We start from the raw sequence: 13,443 nt of genomic DNA, 5'->3' as shown, positions 1-13,443 counted from the left end.
GTTATCTTCATGTTTGTCATGCAAGAAAGAGATTATAGTTAAGCATCCCATACAAGAAAAAAATCCTAGGAAAAGTTGCAGGAGAGAGTCTTCTTAAGTCTTTGAATTAGGAAGATGGGCAACCAATTTTTTTCAATCATCCCATCCTCAAAAAATATTCTAATTATTGCAATGTTAGTGTGACATTCTAAAGACATTATCAAGAACAAGAAGAAGAGGAGCAATTAGAGAGGCTTCCAATGGAAAGATTTGCAACAAAAACCACCACTATTGTTAGAAATGTTTAAGTTCTCCGAACAATCAAATCATGAGATGTGTGGCAAATAAATGTAATAATAATAATAATATTAGCCTCTGCAAAAAGACTGTAGAAGCAGTGGACCATCTGTCTATGGAGATTCTCAGTCCTTCAGGCCACATAGCACCCCAGACTTAATAACTGTCAATAAAAAAAGATAAAAACGTCCGGATAGTGGACATGGCAGTACCTGAAGATAGCAGAATATAAGGGAAAAAACTGGAGGGGATAATAAAATATGAAGACCTGCAAAGAGAAATATAAGGACTGTAGCAAAATAAAGCAAAGATAGTGCCAATAGTAATATGCACCTTGGGTGCATTCCCAAAGCATCATGAACACCATTGGCATTGACAAAATCACCATCACTCCATGGAAAAAGCCATCTTTTCTCAGAACAAATTACATTTTGAGATATTACCTTTAAGACATGAAATAATAACACCTGCCTATCTCAGGTCCTTGGGAAGAACTTAATAGGTGCACTCAGGGGCGGGATTCAGTTTTTTTATCAACCAGTTCTGTGGGCATGGCTTAGTTGGTGGGTGTGGCTTGGTGGTCATGTGACTGGATGGGCATGGCCAACTCGACATCACTCATGTCAAGGGGCGCTTCTCCTTGCCTGGCCTCTCATGACAGTGAGGATGCTGCAATGGTCATAAGTGTGAAAAATGGTCATAAGTCACTTTTTTCAGTGCCATTGTAACTTTGAATGGTCACCAAATGAACTGTTGTAAGTCAAGGATTACCTGTACCAAAATACAAAAAGCTTCTTTGCTTGCAAAAAGCTGCCACTCACCTCACAAGATATCCTAAGGAAATCATCCAGAATTAAGGAAAGGTCACATGCCCCCCAGAAAGGCAATTAAAAAAAATCAGTGCCAAGCTTGCATCCTGCCTCTTGGAAGTATATCCCAAAAGAACAGTGCCAGATAGTACTAAAGCAGTGAGGAAGACCCCCTCCCCAGATAGAAAATGAAACCATGAGGCAGGAAAAAATTCAAACACTATACAAATAATTAAATCACAACAGTAGCTGTTGCTTGTTGAAGCTGAATAGGGAAAATTATCCCATCAATAAACACAGGATTAAACTTCACCAAGCACAGAATTAACCTTCACCAAAAACCAGTTTTAGACTAAAACTCAGAGAGAGTATGTAAACTCACGTATGAATGTCAATTTTTCTAGCTAGCCAAGAAGTCTTGCTAAGTGTCACTCATCTTGGTTCCCTGTCACTTAAAAGCTTTGCTTCATTATTCAATTATTTCTTCAAAATGCTGATTGTCCAGGGAAGTATTTCCTCCCAACAGCAGTGTAAAAATCTTAAAACAATCCTTCCCCTTTAAGAAAGCCAAGCCCCAAAGCTCCAGAGACAGTAAGTCTAGCCATTCTGCTAAGAATGTAATAAGGATGGAAAAAAACAAAAGGAGATTGCTTCTAACTACCGGTTCTCCGAACTGCTTAGAAAGTTAACAAGGGGTTCTATAAAACCGGATAGAACCGGTAGAATCCCACCCCTGGGTGCACAAATATTCCAAGTTCAGACTGAAAACCTGGCTGACGGTATAACAAACCATAATAGCAATAGACCTTAGACTTATGTACTGCTTCACAGTGCTTTACAGCCCTCACTAAGTGGTTTACAGAGTCAGCCTCTTGGCTGCAACAATCTGGGTCCTCATTTTACTAACCTTGGAAGGATGGAAGGCTGAGTCAACCTTGACCCTGGTGAGATTCGAACTGCCAAATTGCAGGCAGGCAGGCAGCAGAAGTAGCCTGCAGCACTGCATTCTAACCATGCACTACCATAAAGTAAGGTTAAATCACTGACAAGGTCAATTGAAATAGAACTCTCAAATACCCTAAGAATAAAATAGTCTAACAGAAGAAGACTTTTGAGAAATGATAAGGCAGGTGTCTATGGAGATTCTCAGTCATCCAGGTCATGGTTGTTCCAAAGGTGCTTTTTCAAGGGGCAACGGGCCTTTCTGGTTTTTCTTTGGAGACACTTCACTTCTCATTCAAGAACAGCTGAAGAAGCTTCTTGGGTAAGAAGCAAAATGTCTTCAAAGAAAAACCAGAAAGTCCAATTGCCTCTTGAAAAAAGCACCTTTGTGATAAGGCAGATATTGCCAAAATAGTGACCTAAACAGAACTTGCAATGGCTTTAAAGGTAAAAGGTAAAGGTTCCCATTGCACAGACATGCTAATCGTTTCCGGCTCTAGGGGGCGGTACTCATCTCCGTTGCAAAGCCAAAGAGCCAGTGCTGTTCAAAGACGTCTCCGTGGTCATGTGGCCGGCATGACTAAATGCTGAAGGTGCATGGAACGCTGTTACCTTCCCACCAAAGTGGTCCCTATTTTTCTACTTGCATTTTTACATGCTTTCGAACTGCTGGGGTAGCAGAAGCTGGGACAAGTGACGGGAGCTCACTCCATTATGCGGTGCTAGGGATTTGAACCGCTGAACTGCCAACCTTTCTGATCGACAAGATCAGCCTCTTAGCCACTGAGCCACCTTGTCCCTAAAACGGCTTTAAAAGATGAGATAAATCCATGGAACAAGAAACTATCAAGGGTTAGCTCTAATTGATGTATACTGCTTTGGTACAGTATATCAAGGGAGTCTTGCCTGTACTTTCCAAGTTCAGGGGAATAACAGCAGTGGCAGACAGGACTTGTGGAACTTCTGGTTAGCCCTTTTGGGAAACAAGTTGTCGAGCTGAACATTATTCTTCCACCTGCCCTAGCCGAGTGCTCCTTATGTCTTTATGCACTTGTATGGCCTGAGTGAGCCCCAGAGTCTAAACTGGGACAGGTTGGATCATTTCCAATTCAGGCTGATTGCCAGCTGCTACAAAGCAGCTTTCCAGTCCTGCTTACATATTTGATATTACAGGGTAAAAGCACCATTTTCACGGCTAGGCAAACACTAGCTCTCTTTAAAAAAAAAAAAAAACACAATAAAAAAATCCTGCTTCTTAGGAGCAGAGCTGGGGTATGTAAGCCATCAAGACCAACATATGCCTTATGATGACATTTAGCTGATTATAACAGTCTAGACATAAACTGGCGATCTCAGTAATGTTTCAGCCTGGTCAGAAATGCCTTTTTAAATTTACAGCTGACGGAGATAGCGAACAGAGACCACCTGTATTCCCTGGTGGAATTCTAGAGGGAGGAAGTGGTCTTGAGTCAGGCAGGGTCTCTAAAAAATGAAGGCTCTAAAAGGAACAACAGCTCGCCTATGCGATTATTCCCACCCCCATCCACCCTTGTAAAGATTTCAGTAGGTTTCCCAAATGGGCTGGTAATTTTTCAATCATTCCGAGCTGTTACTTTTAATAAAGCAAGGGCTCTGGCAGTGGATTTGGCTTACAACCTCAACGGGACAATTTTAGAACAGCTCGGAATAAATAGCAGCCAGCCAGCCAGACGGTGGTGAAACATACCTGTGGCCAAAGGAGACGGGAAGCCGGCATTGGGCCGATGGTGGCATTGTGGCATTGATGGGCACTTGGGTGGGGCGGGCATCTGACAGAAGCAACATTGCTCTCTGTTTGTTAGTTCAAGCTGAAGGGGGACAGCCCTGTCCAAGCTGGGAAGTAGAGACACTTTGTATTTGTCCTTTCTTACAGAATTTTTTTTTTTTTTAAAAGGGCATTGCATTAAAAAAAAACATGTGATGTTATAATGCTAATTCAGGTGAAAGTGGGTTGTTGTTGTTTTTTTCTGTTTAAAGCCAGATGGCGGAACAAATTTTGCTGTGGTTGGCTATCTGTCAGGACTCCAACAAATCCACCCCCATTCAAATCATAAGCCTCTAGCTTCATCTCAGAGAAAAGAAAATTGATTTATTAGAAGTGAACATGTTGGTGTTAGCTGGATGCAGCCAATACTAAAATACATCATTCATTTCCCCATTGACCCTGGACTTCCTACCACCCCCTGGATGTGTATTCTCCCATGGGACACATCCATCCCCAAGAGTCATCAATCATGCTCTCCAGTAATATTCTATCGCTCCGACAACTTTGGGCTGCCAGGATGATTATCTAGGCACTTAAGGAATGCACTGTTTTCCCCCACTCCTTTTTTCTGGCAGCTAAAAAAAACCAAAGGAGTATCTTTTTAGTTGACACTATCTATGACAAGTAAGAAATCCCTCCAGGCAGCAAAGTTTTGCAGTGTTGATTTGTTTTCTTCCTGTGACTGTTTTAATTTCATTTACAGGTAGTCCTTGACTTATGACCACAATTGAGCTCAAAACTTCTGCTGTTAAGTGAGACATTTGTGAGTTTTTAAAAAATGTTTTTATTTTTATTAAATATAGAAAGAGCAAAAAAAATTCAGTGTTTATGTAAACAGTGTGTTGCAATGAATTTGAGCAATCCCCCCCCTCCTCATTATATACAAGCGTTCATAATATTAGTATTAATCATATAATAAGTGAGACATTTGTTAAGGAGTTTTGCCCCATTTTCCAACCTTTCTTGCCTCTGTTGCTAAGCTAATCACTGCAGTTGATCAGTTAAATACCCTGGTTGTTGAGTGAACCTGTCTTCCCCATTGACTTTTGTTGTGAACTAAAGAAATGTAAAAAAGATTCATTTACCTAGCAGGATCATAATCCTGCACTTCCTATTGGCCCATATAATGGCAAGTTATGATTGGTTCATTCCGAGAAATCTGACTGGCTGTTGGCGGGCCGCGCCAAGATTCAAACGCTACAACACTATCCATTGGTTATCCGGATAGCAGCTTACTCTATAAAAGAGTGACTGCTAGCGGGTTTTTTTTTGTCTCTGTTATGCTTGTGAATAAAGAGCTGAAGTTCAAGGTTTACAGTCTGGTCTCCGTTCATTAACCCATGCCTCAAACTTAACACTGGCGACGAGGGTGGGATGCGGAGACAAAAGAGCTGACTAAATCCTACAGAGCACCAACCGAAGCACGTGGCTAAGAGTGCATCTACATCGACAGGATGTCAGGTGGCGCTATACCACCCGCTCCTTTTGACCCGGAAAAAGAAGACTGGGAGTCGTATATGGTTTGGTTTCAAATGTTTCTAGAAACCAACAATTTGAAAGACGCCACACCCGGAAAGAAGCGGGCGGTGTTCTTGACCCATTGTGGACCAGCCGTGTTTAGGATGGCGAAAGCGCCGCGAAACCGGCTGAGGTGAAACCAATGGATTGGGACAACCTTGAACCTATTCTACGGGCTCACTATGTCCCTGCTGTACCAACGTTGGTCCGGAGACACGAATTTTATCAACGGGATCAGCGGAAGGGTGAAAGTATTGCAGACTTCATCACTGACCTCAGAAACCTGGGAGGCCTCTGTGGTTTTTCAGACCTAGAAGAAGCTATGCGAGACCGCATAGTTCTGGGATTAGATGACCACACAGTACAGAGCAAGTTCATGGCAAAAGGGGACATCGATCTTGCAGATGCCATTGCAGACGCTACTGCAGGAGAGGCAACCAAGAAGTCGGCCGCTCGAATGCACCGCACCAATGCACCGCTCCGTCAATTCACCCGTGAAGCCTCGCCTCAACTAGAAAGACACTCAGCAACAGCGCACCATGAGGACCTCGAGTCCCAGTCCGAGAGTGATGAAGAAGAGGTTAACAGACTTCGGGCCGAATGAGATCAACAAACTCTAAAATTTCAGCGCCCATGTGCGGGCTGTGGGGGAAACCACCCGCGATCCAGTTGCAAATTCCTCGACGCAATCTGCCGTTTCTGTGAGAAAAGAGGCCACATCGCACGGGTCTGCAGGAGTAAGAGGGAATCCAACACAAACAGAAAGGAGAACAACCTCCGCCAAACCACAGGGAACCTCCCTGCAAATCGGGATCGTTTGAATAACCAATGGAACAACCATGCCTACAGCAGCAAAACATCTGCTCTTCCAGCAAGACGAGAAGAGACACACCAGACTATTATTATCGGCCACGCTTCGTCATTAGACAAACAAAAGATCCGAGTGGAAGTGGCCATCGAAAACCAACCTTGCCTGATGGAAGTCGACTCTGGATCGTCCCTCTCGATGGTTTCCTGGAAGACCCTTAAACAGCTGATCCCTGCCATCCGTCGTCAAGACCTCAGGACACAGAAAATCGTCCTCAGGGATTACCAAGGGAACACGATCCCAGTCGTCGGAGTGAGTCAAGTCCAAGTATCTTTTAAAAATCATGCCGTGTCACTCCCATTAACTGTCGTCAATGGTGATCGGCCCAGTTTACTAGGCCTACAATGGTTCGCCCCACTCGGGATCGAGGTGGCCGGCATTCACCAGGCCGGAAGCGATGATTGGGAAGAGAGCATCGTCCAGGAATTCCACGACGTGTTTTCGGACAAATTAGGCAAGTACAAGGGGACCCCTATATCATTTAGCCTCAATCCAGAAGTAGCCCCTATCCGCCTTAAGCCTCGTCGGGTGCCGTTCGCCCTTAAACCCAAGATTGACGAGGAACTTGATAAGTTAATAGCCCAAGGGGTGTTGCAGCCTATTGACCATGCTCATTGGGAAACCCCAATCGTAACCCCCATCAAACCGGATGGGTCAATCAGAATTTGTGGAGACTACCGCACCACTCTGAACCACACACTCCGACAGAGCGCTTATCCAGTGCCGGTGGTTCAACATCTCCTCCATTCCCTGGGCGGCGGGAAGATCTTCGCAAAGTTAGACTTAGCGCAAGCGTATCAACAACTACCCGTTGATGCGGAAACCGCAAAGGCACAGACTATCGTTACACACCGAGGTGCCTTTAAATGCAACAGACTCCAGTTCGGAGTGAGTGTAGCCCCCGGTATATTTCAGAGTCTAATGGAGAGACTTTTACAGGGAATAAAAGGGGTTGTACCGTACTTCGATGATGTATTAATTGCTGCCCCAAATAGAGAAAAGCTTGAAAGGCGTCTCAGATTGGTTTTACATAGATTTATGGACGCCGGTCTCAAGGTTAAAAGAAATAAATGTCAACTATGCACTGAAAGGGTAGAGTTTCTCGGATACCTCCTCGATAAACACGGTATTCACCCTACTGAAAACAAACTCAGGGCAATCAAGAACGCCCCAAGACCTAAAAATAAGACTGATCTCCAGGCTTTCCTGGGACTTATTAATTTTTACAACATATTCTTGTCCCAGAAGGCGACCGTAGCTGAGCCCCTACATAGACTTCTCGACAAAAAAGCTACCTGCGTCTGGGGACATCGAGAAGAACGCTCTTTTCAAAAAGTGAAAGACTTATTAACATCCGATGCTGTTCTAATGCAGTACAACGAGACTTTGCCAATAAATATTACGTCCGACGCATCACCGTTTGGGGTTGGAGCCATTTTGAGCCACGTGTTACCAAACGGGAATGAGGCTCCTATTGCGTACTTTTCCCGCACATTATCAAAGGCTGAACGAAACTATAGCCAACTTGACAAAGAGGCTCTTGCTATTGTATCGGCCGTAAAACGGTTCCAGGAATATGTTTACGGGCAGCCCTTTACTCTAGTTACAGACCACAAGCCTTTACTTGGCATTTTAGCAGGTGATAAACCAACGCCGCATATATTGTCGCCTAGAATGACTCGCTGGTCAGAATTCCTAGCAGCCTGCAACTACGTACTGCAGCATTGCCCGGGGAAAGCCATTCCCCACGCTGACGCTTTGAGCTGTTCCCCACTTCCGGAAACCGTCAGCGACCCAGCTCCGACCCTCACTACGCTGCAAATTGAAACCCTCAACTCGCCGCCACTAACGGCAAGGGATATCGCAGCCGACACAAAACGGGACGCTATCCTCGCAAAAGTTCTCAGATGGGTCGAACGCGGGTGGCCAGTTGAAGAAACCCCCGCCATTTTTGCACCGTTCAAACACCGGCAAACGGAACTATTTTCCCAGAAGGGCTGCATCCTATGGGGAGATAGAGTCGTCATACCAGAGAGACTACAGCGACTCGTGTTGCAAACCCTGCACGAAGGACATCTGGGCATCGTCTGCATGAAGGCTCTCGCTCGAAGCTACGCGTGGTTGCCAGGCATCGATAAACAAATTGAAGCCTGGGTAACCACGTGTAGAAACTGCCAAGAAGTCAGCAATGCCCCACCGAGAGCAATTCCCACCGAATGGGAAACTCCTCGAGGCCCGTGGTCCCGCATCCACATTGATTTCGCGGGACCTACGAAGGGACACACTTTTCTCCTAACCGTGGATGCTTACTCCAACTGGCTCGAAATCCACAAGATGAAAAGCACAACTACTGACTCCATTATTAAAAAACTAGATAGATTATTTGCAACACATGGTTTCCCGGACGTTCTAGTTTCCGACAATGGACCCCAGTTTACTGCTCTCACCTTCGAACAATACTTGGCGGAGCGGGGTATCCGCCATGCCTTGACTTCGCCGGCTCACCCTGCGGCAAACGGTAGAGCAGAATGGATGGTCCAATTTGTTAAAAAGACACTACAAAAAATGGATCCGGGGGACATCGATGCTAGATTGAACAAAATACTCTTACTACAACACATTACCCCCCACAGTGTCACCAACAAGACCCCAGCCGAACTTTTAATGGTGGTGGAAGCTTCGCTCCCACCTCGACCAATTACACCCATCTTATTTGCCAGAGAAACCTTGTGGATCCAGTGGAACGTATCGCCAATTCAAGGTAGGCGACTTGGTCTATGCCAAAAACCTTTCCGGCGAACCGCTGTGGGTCCCAGCCACCGTAGTCTACCTCACTGGCCCTAGATCTTACCGCCTTAAGACGACAGACGGCAAGATCTGGAAACGCCACATAGATCAACTTCGCTCTCGTTTACAACCCAATATCCGCGACCCCCCGAACTTCCAAACTCAAGGGGGAGGGAATACCGAGGGGGACGAAGGCCGTATAGACGATGATGTAATTGAGGACACACGGCCGCTAAACTGAGTACTCGCGCCACCTGAAGAAGGTCCGGGATCGGGGGCATCCTCCCCACAGAGGAACACCGTAGTGGAAACATGCCCGCCCGATCCAGGAATGGAGTTAAGGGACCCTGATAGTGCCGAAAACACCACCGCGGAATCAACCCCATGCGAAGACGAGCCTTGCGTTCCACCGGAACCGAACTTTAAACAAAAGCCAGTGGAACAGCGAAAATCAAATAGGCAGGTAAAACGACCTGCATACCTGCGTGATTACATCACCACGGCCGTCAAACGGAACCCAGGGGGGAGGGGTGTTGTGAACTAAAGAAATGTAATTAATAAAGATTCATTTGCCTAGCAGGGTCGTAATCCTGCACTTCCTATTGGCCCATATAATGGCAAGTTATGATTGGTTCATTCCGAGCAATCTGACTGGCTGTTGGCGGGCCGTGCCAAGATTCAAACGCTACAACACTATCCATTGGTTATCCTGATAGCAGCTTACTCTATAAAAGAGTGACTGTTAGCCGGGTTTTTTTTGTCTCTGTTATGCTTAAGAATAAAGAGCTGAAGTTCAAGGTTTACAGTCTGGTCTTCATTAACCCATGCCTCAAACTTAACAACTTTGCTTGTCAAAATCTCACAAAAGTACCAAACATCTGAATTTTGATCACATGACCATACGAATGCTGCAAAGGTCGTCATTGTGAAAAACGGTCCTAAGTCATTTTTCCCCCCCAGTGCCGTTGTAACTTTGAACGGTCACTAAATGAACTGTTGTAAGTCGAGGACTAGCTGTACTTAAAGGATTGATGGAATATCCCTCTGCAATAGTCTTGGCAAGGAAACAGGAAGATCACAATGGCAGGCATTATTGGTAGTTCAGTTTTTGCCTTTTTCTAAGGATCCCTAGGAAGAGGGGTGGTGTGTGTGTGTGTGTGTGTGTGTGTGTGTGCAACCACACACTGAATCAACATTTTCATTGCATTCTTGGCCACCATCATAAGATCCCCTATTTGGACAGGAATGATGCAATCAGACTTTGACCACATTGTGGTGCAACAGCTGATCACTGAGTTTTTGTTGTTTCACATTTAAACATATTATATAAATATAAATTATATAAATATTGCAAGCTGGCCAGAGTCCCCAGAAATGAAGCAGCAGAGGAACAGAAAGAATAAGGAAATAAATATTTGTCAAGTAGGAAGGGAGCTGTTCAATATACAGTTCTATATCACTGATGGCCTGGATCTGCGTTTGATGTTTTGATGTCCACTTTAACAAGAGTCCACTTTGTCCAAGCTACTTTTAAAGTGACACACTATTTTTTGTGACACACTTGCCATATGGCTGTCCTTCTTGCATGCTTAAATGTGAGGATGACTCTTTAAGGATGACTCTCTAAAGATGACCCACTGGTTATCTTTAATCTCTTCTTCTGATACTTTGCAAATTGTTTACTCTCTTCTTCTGGTACTTTGCAAATTGTTTGGCACTGTTCTCACAATTCCTTTGTGTGTGGGGGTGGGGTGGGGTGGGGTGTTGTGTTTGACTCTTTGAACGATTTCATCAACATAGCATCACCACAAGGAACACTTCTTGTAGAGCTATACTAGGCCCAAGTTAGAGCTGGTTCATTTGGCATTTTGAGAGCATCTCATAGACCTTTGTAGAACAAGACCCAAACATGCTCTCAAATAAGAAAAATGCGCCTTCTTAGAAAATGGCTGAAATAGGGGGTTTGGACAGAGAGAAAACATTACTAAAAGTCAATAGTAAGGTAGGTTCTTTGCTACCCTCTCTTTTCTCCATTCTCCTGATGCTCTTTACTGCTCTCCCTTCTTTTTCTAGTGGATGTTTTCTACTTTCCAAACATACCACATGACCCATCATTTTTATTTTCTAATAATCCTTATGGAGCCTATATTAAGCTCAAAACTATTTTAATAAATAAAAATTTAGGAACCAGGGCTGGGATTTATAGTACTTTAGGTATCTCTCTCTTTCTCTTTCTTTCTCTCATTCTTTCTTTTTTCTCTTTCTCTTTCTTTCTTTCTTTCTTTCTTTCTTTCTTTCTTTCTTTCTTTCTTTCTTTCTTTCTTTCTTTTTCTTTCTCTTTCTTCCTTTCCATTCTCTCTCTTTTTCTTTCTCTCTCTTTTTCTTTCCACAAGTCTGGTATTCTCAATTTCCCATTAAAAAATGAATCAGGGACAGTCCTCTTAACTTTCTAGCTCAAATAAGCTAACCTAGATGTCATTACAATAACCATGACAGCAGAGGTGGGCTGCACTTATGTTAACAACTGGTTCACTGGTTGTGACCACGCCCAACCAGTTTGCGGCTGAAACACAGCTTCAAGCATGCAGCTAATCTACTCAGGTAGCTCCGATGAGTACAGCAGGTATGGCGTGGACGAGGAATGAACCAGAAAGTTAGTTATATAGGGAAAGGATAGCACAGGGGTGCATGGGAGGGCCCAGCCAGTGATCACAACTATTGGTTTGCCCGAACCGGTCCTACCAGGCAGCGGCCCACCACTGCATGATAGTCAATACATATTTTACTGGTTTTTTTTTTCTTCCTCCCTTTCCTTGCAGAGCAGAAAGTTTGCAGAAAAACAGAGTGCAACAAAAAGATGTTTGCTCTTCTACATATTAAAAGATAATGTGATTGAGCTGTAAGCCTAGATCTTTGGGTATATGTGAACAATTTAGAGTACTCTCTTCAAATATCGTTCTCTCCAATCTCTCCAATATGAGAGGGGATGGGAAAAATTAAGTGTTCTGCAGACAGTCTCTTCTTTGAGCAGAAAAATTGGAGAGGAAGACATTTCAAGAGAGTAAGCTATTTGCTCTTTTACACATGAAAAGCAACACAATCACGTTGGCAGCAGGAAAGGCTCAGGCAAATGAGAACTAACTTCATTTTGATTAATTTGTTAGCTAACTAAAGAGAACCTCTCCTCTTTGGCTAGCTAACAAACAAATTAATCAACAGAAAAGCTATTTTATTCTTTTTAGCAAGCGAGGAAAAAAAAGTGAAAAAAATGAACCATTTTGCCTTTTTTTTTTTTAAAGCAAGAAGGCATGCAGATTAAACATTTGTTTTTTGTTTCTAGAGTTTCTTTAAGCAGTTCATCATTACAATAAAATATACCACAGTGTATACTAGCCGGACTCCAAGACCAAAGAGAGGAAGAATAAAAAGAGCCATCTTGCTTATTGGACTCCTTGCTTTGGAATGTTACATATTAAAGCAATTATTAAAAGCTCAGCTCAACAGGGGGATCAGAGCAAGGGGGGGGGGAAATCAATGTAAGGAGAATAGCCCTTGATCAGGAAAGAGAAATAACCGAGGGTAAATTAGGTACAGCTGGAAAGAGTATAAGAAATAGATTGATTCCACTAGGATTTCTCTCCTCCATTTTTGGTCTTTACAAATTATAGCAGTTATGAAAACTAGCACTTCTTAATTCCTCCCAGCACATCAGGTTTTAATCCTCCTACTTACCAGCCAATGTATACAGAGCCATAAAGTTGTGGCACAGGTTGCTTCACACTTCCTTGCTTCTAGCTAATGGGAATAAAACACAGTGGTTATAATGATTAAATATCACAAGTTGGTGCGGAGGAGAAATATTTATGTTGTTTTGATTTTTAAAAAAAGAAAAAAAAGGAATTGCGCAAAAATACCATTCCTTTTGGTACCTTCAATACACCTGGGAGAGTTTGTATTGTAAAACAGCCCAGTTTAGATTAACGTTACAATCTTAACCAAATCACTGAAAGATTGAGAAGAGGCATTTACGCAACGCGTTACGCTTGATTTGTTCCTTTGGTTTGTTTAGGGATTTGTATCCTCTGTGAATTGAACCCAGTCCAGTCGATTAGTTTTGGTTCAGAGTACAGGGCAAAGAGTTGATTCCATAAGCAGGTTATGTATCATGTGAACAGAGCCAACACGAAGAGAAAAATGATTTGATCTATTATTCATTCACTAATAGTAGAACAAGGCTTTTGCAACAGAATATAGCTGTTTCCCCACTAGCTTAATTAGCATAGCTAGGAAATAACTGGCAATTGTTGTTCTATTTAGGTAGCAGTAGGTTTAGGTATTAATGCAGAGGAGGAAAGCAAAAATTAGCACAATGGCAATAACTCTGAATTAGAAGCATGTACAGCAATGAAACAATCTCCTCTACTGTTATTGAGCTTTTG

General features: G+C 43.4%; 1 long non-coding RNA gene across 2 annotated transcripts in view; it reads right to left on the bottom strand.

Moving 5' to 3' along the window:
- The window catches only part of LOC148131537 (uncharacterized), a 32,036-nt gene extending 19,008 nt beyond the window's left edge, over window positions 1–13,028 (bottom strand). For both annotated transcript variants that reach the window (XR_015749007.1, XR_015749008.1), the window contains exons 1-2: window positions 12,934–13,028; window positions 12,737–12,799 (exon numbers count right to left, since the gene is read on the bottom strand). This is a non-coding gene — a long non-coding RNA (uncharacterized LOC148131537). The remainder of the gene's footprint in view (window positions 1–12,736; window positions 12,800–12,933) is intronic.
- Window positions 13,029–13,443: the final 415 nt, after the last annotated feature.

Source organism: Notechis scutatus, chromosome 3, assembly GCF_049901735.1.
Source record: "Notechis scutatus isolate UNSWTSFEM ecotype Mainland chromosome 3, rNotScu1.2, whole genome shotgun sequence".
Lineage (NCBI taxonomy): Eukaryota > Metazoa > Chordata > Lepidosauria > Squamata > Elapidae > Notechis > Notechis scutatus.
The sequence above is the reverse complement of the archived record's forward strand: the minus strand, read 5'-3'. Positions and strand labels throughout refer to the sequence as shown.